Source organism: Rattus rattus, chromosome 8 (genome assembly GCF_011064425.1).
Source record: "Rattus rattus isolate New Zealand chromosome 8, Rrattus_CSIRO_v1, whole genome shotgun sequence".
NCBI classification, from domain to species: Eukaryota; Metazoa; Chordata; class Mammalia; order Rodentia; family Muridae; genus Rattus; species Rattus rattus.
Window position 1 is genome coordinate 26912439 of NC_046161.1, and position 15681 is coordinate 26928119.

Here is a 15681-nt window from a genome sequence, read left to right on the forward strand (position 1 = left end):
ACTGACATATGAGATCCGTAACAAGTGTCTCTAAATTAGAGCATCTGAAAATCGAGACAGCCATGTCTAACCAGTGCCTCTAGTGGCCTGGCTCAAGCTCGATTTGGTAGAATAAGTATAGCTCAGTATCAATTGGGGGAGGGGGTCTCTTTTAAAAAATATTTTATAATCTCAGATATTTACTTTTTGTCTTTACCCCACTCTGGCACTGGAGAGTCAATCTAGGGTCTCATGCACCCTAGGCCTGAGAGCTATACCTGTGCTATACCACTGAGCTATATCTGTGCCTCTTTTTACATTTTTTACTTTGAGATAGCATCTTGCTAAGTTACTGAGGCTTGTCTTGAAACTCACTCTGCCCAAGCGGGTCTTGAATTCTTCGCGTCTCATCTTTCTGAGTGGTTGAGATAATTAGCCTGTGGTACTTTACATAAACAAACCCGTCCTGCAGAAAGTATGCCAGAATTTAAACGACTTTTGGGTATGTATATGAAGTGAAATGGGAAGTCTAACCGCTACTGAGCACTCGGGATATCCAGAAGCTGACCACCATCTAGTCTAATACAAGCTGCTCATTCCCTCACATGCAGATCATGACAGCAGAGAACAGCTAAAACTCCAAATAATTTCTTTAATTCCCTCCTACAACAAAACGTCTCCATCAAACAACTAAATCTAATGACTATACTTCCTCAAAACTCCATCTAGTGTCAACTCAAAACTCACTAAAACATTCCCAGTCCTAAAGAGGAAAATAACAGTGCTGAGAGAACATTGTCAGGAAGAATGTGACCTCGTCAGTTAGAGTGGAGAGCTATGGAAGGAAGCAGCAGAGCCAAGTCTCAAGCCTTCATCACTGACGAGTTGAGAGATTTAAACATAGAGCTCTAGTTCCCAATGTCTCTGTGCTGGTCACAGAGTAAAAGTGGACTGTAAGTAAGCAAGGGAAGGGCTCAGAGTGCTAGAAGTGTGTGGTCCAACCGAATAGTGGTGGTGTTGAGTAAGAAGAGACTCACGATCATAGAAAGAAAACAGTAAGACAGGTGATAGATGAGAGGTGGAGAATAGAAAAGGCATTGAGTTACATTATTTGCAGTATTCTCTGAAGGGAATATTGGAACACCACATTTTCTCTCATATATTCATTCATACCATGATGCTCAAAAGTCACAGGACTAGCAAAACAGAGCATGAACTGAGGCCGCCAAACCTGAAGGCAGTATACTCATTTCTTTGTTGAAAGCTGATTTTCTCAGGCACTTCATTATAGCATAATAACACAACAATGTTTAACAAAGTTTGCAATATTCAGTAGTGGCAGCCTCAGTCATGGAAACAGAACACAAAAAAAGGATTTCATAAGTTATGCATGTGTCTATTGTTCTAGTCCATCAAAAGGCTGAGGCAGAAGTCCATGAGTTTGGAACCAGTCTGCTCCACAAAGCAAGCAAGATCCTAACTTTTTCAAATAGAAAAGAAAGGGATGGACGGATTTCATACACAAATTTATCTCATTCTGCATAAAAAATATTCCAGCCATTCTTTGGCAATATCTATGTTTTAGGACAAGACTTTAGTCAATAACAGCTCAGAAATAGGCAAGAAATAATATTTAATAAAGGCAAGGCGGCACCTCTCAAGCAATGTGCCCTTGAAGACACACGCATCTGAGCATAGTGTTACAGTAGTCCTTTATCCATGGAAGTTATGCTCCTGGACCCACAGTGGATGCCTAAAACTATGAAGTACACTGAACTGTATACATGCTTTTTCCATGCCACAAAAAACTTACTGTATAAAGTAAGCATAGGGGGAAAAAAATAAACACCAAGGGGCTGGAGAGATGGATCAACAGTTAAAAGGACCAAGGTTCAACTCCCAGCACCCATAGAGGCTCAAAACTATTTGTAACTTCAGTTCTCAGGAAATGGACATCTTCTGGCCTCTGCAAGCACTAGACATATATGTAGTACACAGACTTACATGTCAGCAAAACACCCATACCATGAAGCAAGTTGGGGAGGAAAGGGTTTATTCAGCTTACACTGTCCACATTGCTGTTCATCACCAAAGGAAGTCAGGACTAGAACTCAAGTAGGTCAGGAAGCAGGAGCTGATGCAGAGCCATGGAAGGATGTTTCTTACTGGCTTGCTTTCCCCTGGCCTGCTCAGCTTGCTTTCTTATAGAACCCAGTATTACCAGTCCAGGGAAGGCACCACCCACAATGCCCCCCGACCCCCTTGATCACTAATTGAGAAATGCCTTACGGCTGGATCTCATGGAAACGGTTCCTCAAGGGAGGCTCCTTTCTCTGTGATAACTCCAGCTGTGTCAGGCTGACACACAAAACCTGCCAGTACAGGGTACCACATCTAATTATATGGGAGACTGGACAGAGAGGGGACGCGTTTGACCCTTAAGTCCTCAGAATGAACAGGGATAAGAAATGTTGATTAGTTGTATGTGCTCACTGAGCCACAACACTGAAATGGTCGATTCTAGTGCATTTATCAGCCAAGACTATGTTCCACATGTTACTCATTATGGTTGCTGGCTAAAAGACCACAAGAGTTTCAACTGTATAAATGCTCAGTTAACGGGTCAACCGCAGAGGTCAATACATCAGTGTAAGTGCATTTGATTTCTGCAGTGAGATGGTCAGTGTTATCTTCCCTAAAGAGTCTAAAGTATCAGAGGTTAAAGCAACAGGAAGGAGAGCAAAACAGCCAGATCTCACATCAGTTACCACCAAGAAAAGAGAGTAACTGGAATCAATCCAGACAGCTAATAGGATACAGTGATTCACTTCTGAGTTCAGAAAGATTAATCCTTGTGGTCATGAGAGACTCTCAAGACAGTATCCTCTGAAATATAAAAGGCCTCTGTGGGCCACATGTAGGAATCAACTAATCAAACATACCCCGACCTCACCTAGAGTGTGACAGGGTCACTGTTCTGCGATGTTTGTACGTCTTTCCTTGGAAATGCTCTTATTTAATGTGCTCTCCATTTTCTTAAGCACCGACAGCGCCTTGACCCATTACTTCAACATATAAATCAATCCACTTCCTAAACTAACATGTTACAAATGGGACTTCACTGCCAAGTCAGCACTCTGATATCCTGTGAACTTGGAATCCTCTGTGAAAGAAAATTAATGCCCCCGCCCACACACTGGCACTTAAGCCAGTCCCTGTAATCTATGCACACGGCAGCGCTTTCAAGGCTTCGAAAACAAACTGCATCAACTGCTTTCCTAGCCAGGGCCTCCACTTACTTAATAATTCATCCTTAAGAAGAAATCCCATTTTATTAATTTGGCTCAGCAAAAATTCAGCTATCTAAGGAAAGGAATTCAACTTAGTAGACAGTGCTCCTAACACTCTGAAGAAGTTTGAAGCATTTTCAGCCAATATTTGAAACAGAAGTCTGGGCCTGCAAAAAATCTGGTTTTTGGTTTGTTTGTTTGTTTGTTTTGTTTTTGGGTTTTTTGGAGCTGAGGACCGAACCCAGGGCCTTGCGATTGCTAGGTAAGCGCTCTACCACTGAGCTAAATCCCCAAACCCCTAACAAGTCTGTTCTTTTTTTTTTTTTTTTTTTTTTGGTTCTTTTTTTCGAGCTGGGGACCGAACCCAGGGCCTTAGCGCCTAGGTAAGCTCTCTAACCACTGAGCCAAATCCCCAGCCCCAACAAGTCTGTTCTTAAATCACTTCATGAGCCCAATCCCTGGATGGACTTCATAAACTGTCTCCTTCTCAAAGCTGCTGGGACCAAGGCAGCTCTCCAACCTCAAAGCTGGTGATGTTAATTCTTTCCTCACTGAAACTACTGCCCCCAAATCAAACCTGGCCTTACAGTTTGATAAAGAGCCTACTGAACTGGTAGCAAGGCTTTCTCCTGCAGCTGTGGAAGTGAGGTTTCCTTAGATGGAAAGGCAATGCTTAGTGATACACTCCACCATTTTCCAGCCAGTTCCAGCCAACAGCTCAGTTCCCACAGTGAAGCCGATCTCTACAGCATCTAGCTAGGCTTACAGACTAGTGATAAAAGACACTCATTCGAATGTTCTTATACCCTTTTCAAAAAGAAAAAATAGTAAAATCTGAAGATACTGTTTCATTCCTCTCCAAGCATTGAATAAACAAACCTTCATGATCACCAGGCAGTGGTGGAGAGATAGTCAGATCTGAATTTGAGACCAGCCTGATCTACACAGAGTTCCAAGACAGCCAGCAAAACCCAATCACTAAATATAAATATAACGATTTAAATATATGTCCACAAACTTTTCACCAAAGATATTCTTATCAAAAGAAAGTGAAATACATTCTGTTCTTAGCACAGTTCAAAATTCAGGAGAAAAAACATGAAGTTGGGTTGGGGATAAATCTGGAAAGAGCTGGGGAAGAGAAAGGATGTAATAAAAGTATATTGTATGCAAATCTAAAAAAATAATGAGCAAGGGGAAAATCTTTCTCAGGCAGTGGCTAAGACAATTAGAGTGGACAAAAGGACAATTAATAGTGGGAACACTACCAGACACTAGTGTGAATCTCACCAGCAGCTAAACATTAAGGAAACGGGTCAGGGAAAAGAAACCAGAACTGTTACAAAGCAGGAAAGATCAGGCCCCAACAGCAAATGAGTGCAGTGTGGGAGCTCGAGCAGGATGCTGGAACAGGAAAAGGCCACTGGTGGGGGAAACCGGGGCAATCATTTGTGTAAGCTATGCCAACAACACAAGCTCCTGTACTCCATCTATGGGTTATGTAAGATAAACCCCACGGCTGGGCATAAGAGAATTCTGCAGGCTTGTCAACTTCTACTTAAGGCCTAAAACACTCAAAGTAAAACTATTGGAGAGTTGATGTAACTCATCAAAACAGCACCTAATCAGCATGTGCAACCAGTGGGTTAGATCCCAGCACCACCAAAACAACCAAGTGGTTTGTTTTAATCTTGATCAAACTGCCTAGATCCCATTCTGGAGGGCATAGTTTCAATTTTAGAAATCTAATCTGTCAAAAAGAAGACAAGCTGAGTCAGGTGTCAAGTATATCGCAGCTCCTGGGAACCCTGGGGTGGTCTGAGTCCAAAAGCTTGAGGCAAAAGTGGGCAACACAGTTAGACCCTACCTCAAAAAACAGGATGGGGAGTAAAAGGAGTGAGGGAAGGAAAACACACACTTGTAGATCAGACAACCAGTAATGATTATCAGAACACACTCAACTCCTGAAAAGCAAATGCCCTAATATAGCATATGATGGATATTATACACATGAAACACTTTGGTTGCTGTTAAAAATGTGAATGGTTAAACCCATCAATTTGACATTTAGATGCCACCTCTAGGCATGTCTGGGAGGCTGGAGCCACAATGTGCACATTTCATAGGCAGGGGTGTCAGAGGGAGAACAAAGGTAGCATAGCACAGCATTTACTTTTGCTTCCTGAGAGGCCAATGTAACCCGAAGTCCCAAAATTCTGCTGTCCAGCTAGAGCTACTTTTTTTTTTAAAAAAAGATTTTATTTATTCATTTATTTTATGCATGAGTACACTGTAGCTGTCTTCAGATACACCAGAAGAGGGCATCGGATCTCTTTACAGATGGTTGCGAGCCACCATGTGGTTGCTGGGAATTGAACTCAGGACCTCTGGAAGAGCAGTCAGTGCTCTTAACCACTGAGCCATCTCTCCAGCCCACCTAGAGCTACTCTTAACCCCACATGGCACCTATCATAACGTTCTGTGCCCTCAAACATTAGCCAAAAATAGACTCTTTCCTCTTAAATTGCCTTTGTCAGGCATTTTGCAGGAGCAACAAGTAACCAATAGAGTATGGTTAGAACACTGGTTCTCAATCTTCTTAAGGCTTTGACCCTTTAATACATTTCTTCATTTTGGGACCAGCCCAACCATAAAATTATTTCATTAATACTTCATAACTATAATTTTACTACTATTATGAATCCTAATGAAAATATGCAGGATACCTGACACTCGACCCCTGTGAAAAGGTCAAGGGATCTTGCCCTATACGTTAAGAACCTTCACATCACCTTCAATAGCATGTTTAACCGTCAAACATTTCAACTAGTTGACAAAATAACAGAACTCTTAGGCAATGTAAGTGGGGGAAAAAAGACAAACTTGTCTTTAAAACTCACGTTTGATGAGGCCGGAGAGACTGCTCAGTGGTTAAGAACACTTGCTGTTCTCACAAAGGGCCTGGGTTCAGTTCCCCGCACCTATTAGGTTGCTTATAACTGCAACTTTAGATGATCTGATGCCCTCTTCTAGCCTTTGCATGTATATGATGTACACACAAGTAGGCATACATTTATAGACATAGAAAGAAAATAATTTTTAATAATAGCAATACGGTTAAAAGAGTTTACTTTATTCACTGGGTGAGGGAGGTATTTGTATGCACATGCTATGCATGAGTGTGGAGGACAGAGGCCAATCTTCATGAATTGATTCTCTCCTTCAAAATGAGGCTCAGGGCTGGAACTGGAATCATGGGTCCTCACAGGCTCAAATGCCAAGCCATTTTCCAGGCTACATCTCAAAGGTCTTGGCCTTTATAGGTATAGGGGGAAATGTGAAACATTTAAAGCTATTATTCTTAGACTGATGCATATCGACTGTTAGGTGTTGTTTTCAGACATAATAGTTTGTGCAAATAACCTGTTATTAAGAACTTTAAATATTAAAGCAGAAATGAAATATCATTTCCAGGATTGAAAATGGTTTAGATGGTCTCCAGAGCTTTTTATAGGAACATGGTAATTTGTCCAACTGGATTATATTGGTAAAAATCCAAGCATCATTATTAAATAGAAGCCTGATTTTCACCTTATGCAAGAATGGAAACTGAGTCTTTCATAAAGAAAATTGTTCAAAAAAATAATAATGGGGGTTGGGGATTTAGCTCAGTAGTAGAGCGCTTGCCTAGGAAGTGCAAGGCCCTGGGTTCGGTCCCCAGCTCCGAAAAAAAGAACCAAAAAAAAAAAAATAATAATAATGCTTAAATTGGTTTCCAACGCTATTATAACACAGGAAGTCTAAGAAATTTACTTCTAGGTGTGGGGTAGAGATCTATGAAGGACTTATCTTAGATAAACAGCCATCTCTCTGCACTCTACCTCCTCAGAAGGGGTCCATGAGGTGGCACTAAGAATACAACTCTAAGTCCAGTTCCATCATCAGCTACCTACGCGCTACCTCCTCTCAAGGTTAACTAGCCCCCAAGCCCACTTGCCCTATGATGACAGGTCAGGAGGACTGGAGAGAGGGCACAACAGCTAAGTACACTGGCTTTTCTTCCAGACGACTTGGGTTGGATTCCCAGACTCACATGGTAGCTCACAGCTGTTACTCCAGTTCCAGAGGACCCAATGCCCTCTTCTGGCCTCCACAGGCGCCATGCACACATATTGTGAACAGACATATATCGATACACATAGAAGTTTGAAAGAAATAACCTTTAAAAGGTAAATCAAGCATAACTCATATCTGAAGTCACAGCACTTAGGGCAGGTGAGGGAGGGAATGAATTGAGATTATAAATTCAAGGTCAGTATAGGATACAGTGTGAGATAAGAGGGGTTGGAGTGGGACGCAGCTGAATTAGGAAGGACAGCTTAGTTAATAAAGTGACTGCTTTGCAAGCTTAAGAGCTAGCATGAAAAAGACTTCCAACAGCAACAGCAGGGGCCTGTAACCTCAGCAGCGGGGAAGTGGATAGGAAGGGCCCTGCCAAAGTGGACTGGTGATCCCAGGTTTAGTGAGACCCTGTTTCAAAAAGTGGGGCAGGGCACATTGACTACAGAGGAATAACATCCAAAGTGGGCCTCTGGCTTCCCTAAAAGTGCGTATCCATGTTCCTCTGTAAGCCTGCCCTTGACCCCTACAAACACATTCGTTATTTCAAACAGAACAAAAATCTTTTATGATATTATATGAGCTTATAAGAAATGTAACAGACTTTCAATAAATAATTGTTTTAAAATAAATTTTAATACAAAGTGTTTTGAAATTTTGCTTATCACACAAAAGGAGTTCAAGCATTTATAAACATCATTATCAATATTTAAATTTCTTCATCTATAGAACAAGGCTACTAATATACCTCCTCTCATACCTGTTGTGTGCACAAAAGCACAATGAGCAATTCCTGCTGCAGAACAAGCGCTGTTATCACTGTGCTCCTAAAGATTCCGTTCTATCGGGGTTGGGGATTTAGCTCAGTGGTAGAGCGCTTGCCTAGCAAACGCAAGGCCCTGGGTTCGGTCCCCAGCTCCGAAAAAAAGAAAAAGAAAAAAAAGATTCCATTCTATCTGGCTGCAATTACACACAACTGGGCTTAAATGAGAGGCAATCAAGTGAAGAGCACACGAGGGCCCCGTGTGTTCATCATCTCTCCAAAACACAAGCTGGCATCAAACTGGTTTAAAAGACTACATTTGTTTTTATGTTATTAAATTTGGAAATGGATTAAAAAAAAAAAAAAAACAGGTTGCATTACTGCTCCATGCCAATTGTAGGAACTCAGACATAAAATATTTGTAAACAGTCAGTCCTGCCATTTTTAAAGCAAACTACTAGAGCTGCTGCTTGTTTCCTGGCTCTGAGCCACTTTCCAGCTGAGTCAGAACTGAGGTCAAGATGGACCTGCTCCTACTACCAAGGCACATCTGAGACTGACATATTACAGGGGCTACTGAGATGGCTCAGGAGGCAAGTGCTTGCCACACAAGTTAGATGATCCAAGTTCAATACCCAAAGCCTGTATAAGGGTAGAATGAGGCCACAAAGTTCTCTGACCTCCACACAAGCACTATGACTGCACCATATACACAACACACACACACACACAATTTTAACAACAGTGACAGTTACTTCTTTATGGTTTCACCTTTTTTGTGAACTTCACACATACACATGAAGTACTTTGATAATATTCACTCCCAATTTGTTTTCTTGATAGCCTTCCATATACTTTTAGTTAAAAAATATTACAAGAAGTTAATCCTTTTTTGTCTTCTGATATTTCTTACTTTGGTGCAATATAAATGAATTTTAGTTTATACAAAAGGTAAGAAACCTAACATTTAAAGGGTGAGGCTTTTTTTTTTCACACTGTAACAGATAAAAGTCTACTTTCCCAAAACTTCTCCAAGAAACGCCTCTTGGGAACTCACTGAATCACATTCCCTATGATGACACAACAGTCATTTGCCAAACTCTGCAAAGCATGCCAGCTAACTGCAGAGATCAGGAAGCCAAGGGGCTTCTGTAGTAACATAGTATTATCTAAATCCTATGGACTTGGGCTTCATCTTTTAACTCACTGGCACTAGCATTACTTAGGCTGTTACTAAGAGCTGCATGTTCAGGATTAGAGAGATGTACAGGAATGAACTGACTTAAATCTTAAAAGATGAAAATCTAAATTATTCTTAGTGAGTCACATGATAGAAATGGAGGTTTTCTACAGCATATCCAAACACAAGCCGGCAATCCTCTTAAGTTATAAGCAGCCTCTGGATGATCGGATGCGAGAGTGTTTGGTTTTTATATGAATCTAATCACTGACAATTTAGAAATTGTAAGCATCTTTTAAGTTCTTATAAATCATATTTCTTAAAATATTCCACTTACCAGATAATTCTACTAAAATGAGTATTTAACTTGGAGATTTTACCAACAAGGAGAAACTAACCAACATTCTGTTTTAGCCAAAACATATATTTAACTACACAGTATCAAGATTTAATATAAATGGCAGTGTATCAGAGATTTGAAAGTGGATCCACGTCAGTTCACTTGCTGAGAAGGGGTAAGAAAACTAAACCATGTACCTTGAAACGCTGGTGATTTCACATACAGGACCATTTTTATATTTATTTTCATATGTATGCAGCTTTTGTTTGCATGTATGTCTGTGCATCATGTACATACATTAACTGCAGAAGCCAGAAAAAGGGGGTCAGATTCCCCCCTGGAATTGGAGTTAAAGACCATTTTTGGCTGCCATGTGGGTGCTGGGAATTGAGTGTGTATGGTCTTCTGTAAGAGTACCCATCTCTCCAGTCCTGGGATTAATTTTACTGATGCTTTAAATCTAAAGTTCCCCAGATACCTACTATGGAGATAATAAGGTTTACAACACGTTTGGTGACATCATGAAAAGTAAGAAATACAGAGAAGTGGCAGACCTAAGTGGCAGAATGCTTGCCTACATTGCATGAGGTTGTGGCTTCAACCTTCAGCACTGCACCATGACTAAAAGCTGGTGTGAGAGGGGATGCACAACATCTTGCACCAGTGTATGCACACAGCATGTAAGGCTAGAGAGTCATTGTCTTCTTTCCAGACCAAGTGTCCAGAATTCTGAGATACCTTCTTTTCACACTTTGTTATTAAAAGGTCATAAAATGACAGCACTGGTAAGTAGGTAGCCCTTTTTAAAAAACACGGCCTTTTTATATTGTGAAGTAACTGCAGCCTTCTCTACCTAAAACTTCCTTGTTGGGCTTGAGGTGGTCAGACGTAAAGTCACCTGCTGCTAAGCTGACCTGACTCCCGGGGCCCACGTGATAAAAGGTTAGAACAGACTCCCAAGTTGTCCTCTGGTTGCCACATGCACACTGCTGTCAACAAAATAAATATTTTGAAACTTACAAAAAACAAATACTGGAAGGCACGAACCTAACTATTTCCAAGAGTCTATGATACTGAATGGCAAGAACTTCTTGGGTAAATAATCTGCTTCTTTCTTTGTAACTAAAAAAGATTTTTTTTTTTTTTTTAATGACCAAGGGTAGGGACAAGTTTACTTTTTTAAAAAAAATTAAGTGTATATTGCAGATGCCAAGAACTGCATGCTGACAGGAGCCTGATATAGCTGTCTCCTGAGAGGCTCAGGCAGAGCCTGACAAATACAGAGGCAGATGCTTGAAGCCAACCATTGAACTGAGAATGGGGTCCCCATTGGAGGAGTTAGAGAAAGGATTGAAGGAGCAGAAGGGGTTGCAACCCCATAAAAACAATGATACCAACCAACCAGAGCTCCCAGGGACTAAACCACTACCCTAAGAGTACACATGGACAGACCCATGGCTCCAGCTGCATATGTATCGGAGGATGGCCTTGTTGGGCACCAATGGGAGGAGAAACCCTTGGTCCTGCCAAGGTTGGAACCCCAGTGTAGGGGAATGTCAGGGCGGGGAGACAGGAAAGGGTATGTGAACATTTGAAATGTAAATTAAAAAATCCAGTTAAAAAAAGATCTGGAGTATTTAAAAAATCTATTTTTAATAAAAAGAAAAATGGTAAGATTTTTTTTAAAAAAATTAAATCTTTAAACAGTTTTGTTACATATTTCCCTACCTGCAAGCAATATTATATACAAATCTTGATTAATAAATTTTAACTTTTAATGCCCATTGAAACTGGGAGAATAAGAAATATATGAAAGTGTTCCACCCTCAAGTTCAAAGCAAGTCAAAAGACATCTTTCTCATGATTTATGTAGCATTTAAATTTAAAAGTAAATAGACTGCACCATCAGCATGCACCAGATCTGCTTTCAGACAATAATTCTCCCTGCCTTGGACCAACGCCCACATGCATTACTGTAATTATCAGCAATTAAAAAAATAAAGTAATAACGCTAATACACTCCATAAGTCAGTATGTCTACTGCTTGCCGAATGGGCCATTAATTAGCCTTTCTAGGTACATGTCACCTAACTACTACATAAATGCATAAAGAGGAACAGGAAAACTTAGGAGCAATAGTGAAAGGAATAAGTAAGGACAGAGACACACATAAACATCCCACACACAGAGCAGAAAGTACAACAGCACTTTAATTCTGCTAGTCAGGTGGCCACCGGGGAGCTGATCAGTCTTCGCCCATCAGGATCCTGTCTCTACCCACCTCTAGGTCCCAGAAACACTAGTTAGTTTCAGGAGATCAACAACATGACATGACCTACCAGGCCCACAGGGGGCAGTCCCTGAGTCTACTCCTAGATGTTCCAGACCATTTTCAGGGCAGGACCAAGCCAAGGGGCTTTGTTCCAAGCCCTCCCCTGTGACTCTCTTTCCCTGGTCTTCCTAAAGCAGATGTGTGCTCACTTTTCAGGACTCCACTCAGTGGAGACCCTCAGAACTGTCTCAGTCCAATCTGTAAAGGTTCCTCCCAGCCTCCCTCATGTGCTGGCCACATCAGCACTAAAACTTAAGTAACTCACCTCTATCTAGCAATAGTACCTAGCATAGAGCAGGTAATCAATTCTGTTCTGATTTCTAGAACAGAATCAGGCTCTAAACCCAGAGCTCTTGAAGTCTGTTCTATACATTTCCCTAAACTACAGTCAGCAGTGATCTTTAAGTCAATACAGCATTAGCGTGTTTATCAGCATTAGCATGTTTATCTAGAATAAGAAGTGTATGTGAAGAGATGTTAACAGAACTGAATGCACACGCAGAGCTCTAGCACTACCTCAGGCAGCCACTGCACAGCCACTGCAATTCCAACTCCAGAGGACCCAATACCCTCTTCTTACCTTCACAGGATTTGTGTGTATGTGGCATAAACTCAGACATACACACACATTAAAATAAATGACTAAATAAACAAAAAAAATCTACACAGGATGACAACCTTCAATTTTGAAAACCGTAATGTTTGCAAAATGACTTTCTTACATACATGGATTGAGAAACAAGGCAGGGTCAATATACTAGACACAAACTAACATTGTTCCCAGCGAAGGCAAGCACAACCCTCAGAGGTAGCACTTGGAGGCTATCAGTTGTTCAGCTGATGTTTACTTCCTCTTATCTTAACACATCCTTAGCATTTTTCTTGGTCTTTTAAGACCAGACAATAAGAAGAATTTTTTTCAAAGTTTAAGATGTCATGATTGATTTGTGGGACAGGGTGTTTGTGCCACGCATGCAGAGTCAAAGAACCTACAGAAGTCAGCTCCTTTACCTTGTGAGTCTCAGGAACTGAAGTGGGGCTGCCAGGCGTGGCCATAGCATCTCCTTTACCCATGGAATCATCTCCCTGGGTCTTTCTACACTTTACAGGTTTTTCACTCTTAAGCCATCACACTATCTTAAAGTATCCATTCTCTTGTCCTGTTAGGGATTCATTTCCATACCAGACATGTGCGGTATGGATTACAATTTCCTGTCTGTATTTATTTTTATTTTATGTGCATGCTTTGCCTGCATGTCTGAGCAAGGGTGTCAGGTCCCTTAGAACTGGAGTTAGACAGTTGTGAGCTGCCATGTGAGTACTGGGAACTGAACCCAGGTGCTCTGGAAGAGCAGCCAGTGCTCTAAACCCGAGTCATCTCTCCAGCCCCACAATTTCTGGTTTTTAAGATTCTTTTTCTATGCGTGTGTGTTTTGTCTGCATGTATTTTGTGTACCACATTCATGCCTGGTACCCTCAGAGGCCAGAATAGAGTGTCAAGTCACCTGAACAAGAATTAGATAATCGTGGGGTTGGGGATTTAGCTCATGGTAGAGCGCTTGCCTAGGAAGCGCAAGGCCCTGGGTTGGTCCCCAGCTCCAAAAAAAAAAAAAAAAAAAAGAACCAAAAAAAAAAAAAAAAAAAAAAAAGAATTAGATAATCGTAAGCCATCATGTGGGTACTGGGAATTGAACCTGGGTATGTTCGGCAGTCAGTGATCTGAACTGCTAAGACATTTCTCCAGCACATATTTAGGTATTATCTCTCCCAAGATGTCTTAGTTACTGTTTTATTGCTGTGAAGAAATGCCATGACCAAGGCAATTGGGGGCTACCTTATAGTTTCAGAGGCTTATTCAATTATCATCATGGCAGGGAGCATGGCAGTACGCAGGCAGATACGGTGTTGGAACAGTAGCTGAAGACTTCTATATCCTGATCTGTCCACAAGCAGCAGAAGAGGGAGAACTGGGTCTGGCTTGGGCTTTTGAAACCTCAAAGCCCACCTCAGTGACACACTTCCTCCAACAAGGCCACACCTCCTAATCCTTCTCAAATAGTGCCACTCCCTGATGACTATGCATTCAAATATATGAGTCCATGGGGGCCATTCTTATTGGTACTACCACACTGGAATTACCAATTGTATCTTTCCTTTTACATGCTTGGTACCCAAAACAAAGACTTGAGACTGCCAGAAAGGCCCATGAACACTCTGCTGTGCACACACAGGTCTGCTGCTCTTCTTTCTTTCTTTCCTGAAGCCAACAATCCACCCTCTCTCCACTCCCCCACTACAACGGGAGCCACTACTCTCCAGGCCTGAGGTCAAGTGTGCTTCATAGTCAATCTTTTATATCAATACTAAAGATATCTTAATCTGTCCTGAGTATTATTTCTATTGCTTTAAAGCACTAAACACCATTCAGCATCTATGACTTTTATCAATTCAATCATTCAATATAACATAGATGTTTATTAATGTAGATGCCAAGAAGTTAGCAAAATCTCACATAACCTTTTCTGTAACCGTTTGTATAAAAGACAGAGGGAAAGATTTGTTCTAGTTTCTTTCTGATAAAAACACTCTAACCAAAAGCAACTTAGGGGAGGAAAGGATTTATTCGGCTTACAATTCCAGATCACAGTCCATCATTGAGGGAAATCAAAGCAACAATCAAGGTAAGAACCTGAAAAAGCAGGCCTGCTTGCTATTCCTTGCAGAATTACCTCTAACCTCTGAACTCACTTGAAGCCTAGGAATTACAGCAGAAACCATGGATTACTCACAAGCAAATGCTTGGCTAGCTTTTTTACAAAGCCCAGGACCAACTGTCTGGATAGTGCAGTCCATTAAAGGCTGGGCCCTCCCACATCCATTAGCAATCAAGACAATCCCCACACACATGCCCACAAGGCCATCTGATACGGGCAATCCTTTATAAACTCTCTTGTCAGGTGACAAAACTACAACAAGGTTGCACAAAAGGGAAAAAAAAACGCAAATGAAAACATGTAAAGTTAAGCAGAAATACTGGATAGAAGAGGGTAAAGGAGTCGGCAAAGGCTCTGCTGTAAATTACGGCTCAGGGTGGGGCACATGCCTAGCACACTCAACAATTCAATGTACTGTGGAACGAGGAAAATTACCAGCAGGTCATTATTCAAAGTTTCAGTTTTCATGGTTTACAGAGAACTGTGGCCAATAAATACTGAATGGGAAATTCCAAAAATAAACACTTCCTAAGTTCTGAATTGCTTACCATTCTAAGTTACAAAATAAAATTTCACTCTGCCTTACACCCAGGGCACAAATCATTCCTTTGTCCTATGTCACTACCCACCTAAGTCATTTAGTAGCTGTCTCTCAGCTATCAAACTGTTTCAGCACAGCACGCATGCTCAAGTAACCTTTACGCCACCTAGACACAAAAGCCACGATGGCTGCAACTCAAGCCTGCTTTTTCTTGCTTCCTCCTTTCCTCTGTTCCTCCCTCAAACCTCCATTCATTCATTCATTCATTCATTTTGGGGGGGTGTACAATAAACCTAGGTCCTTGTACATGCCAGGCATGCACACCATACACTTCTTTCACATACCATATTAAACTATCACAAAGGGCAAGTTCAGTTCTGTAAAATCTATTCAAGCCATCTTGACTACGGAATTGTTAAACTG

The 15681-nt window shown here is 41.2% G+C and overlaps 1 protein-coding gene across 4 annotated transcripts in view; it reads right to left on the bottom strand.

Annotated features, from left to right (window-relative positions):
* The window catches only part of Aplp2 (amyloid beta precursor like protein 2), a 61163-nt gene that overhangs the window by 30123 nt on the left and 15359 nt on the right, over window positions 1-15681 (bottom strand). The window lies entirely within an intron of this gene.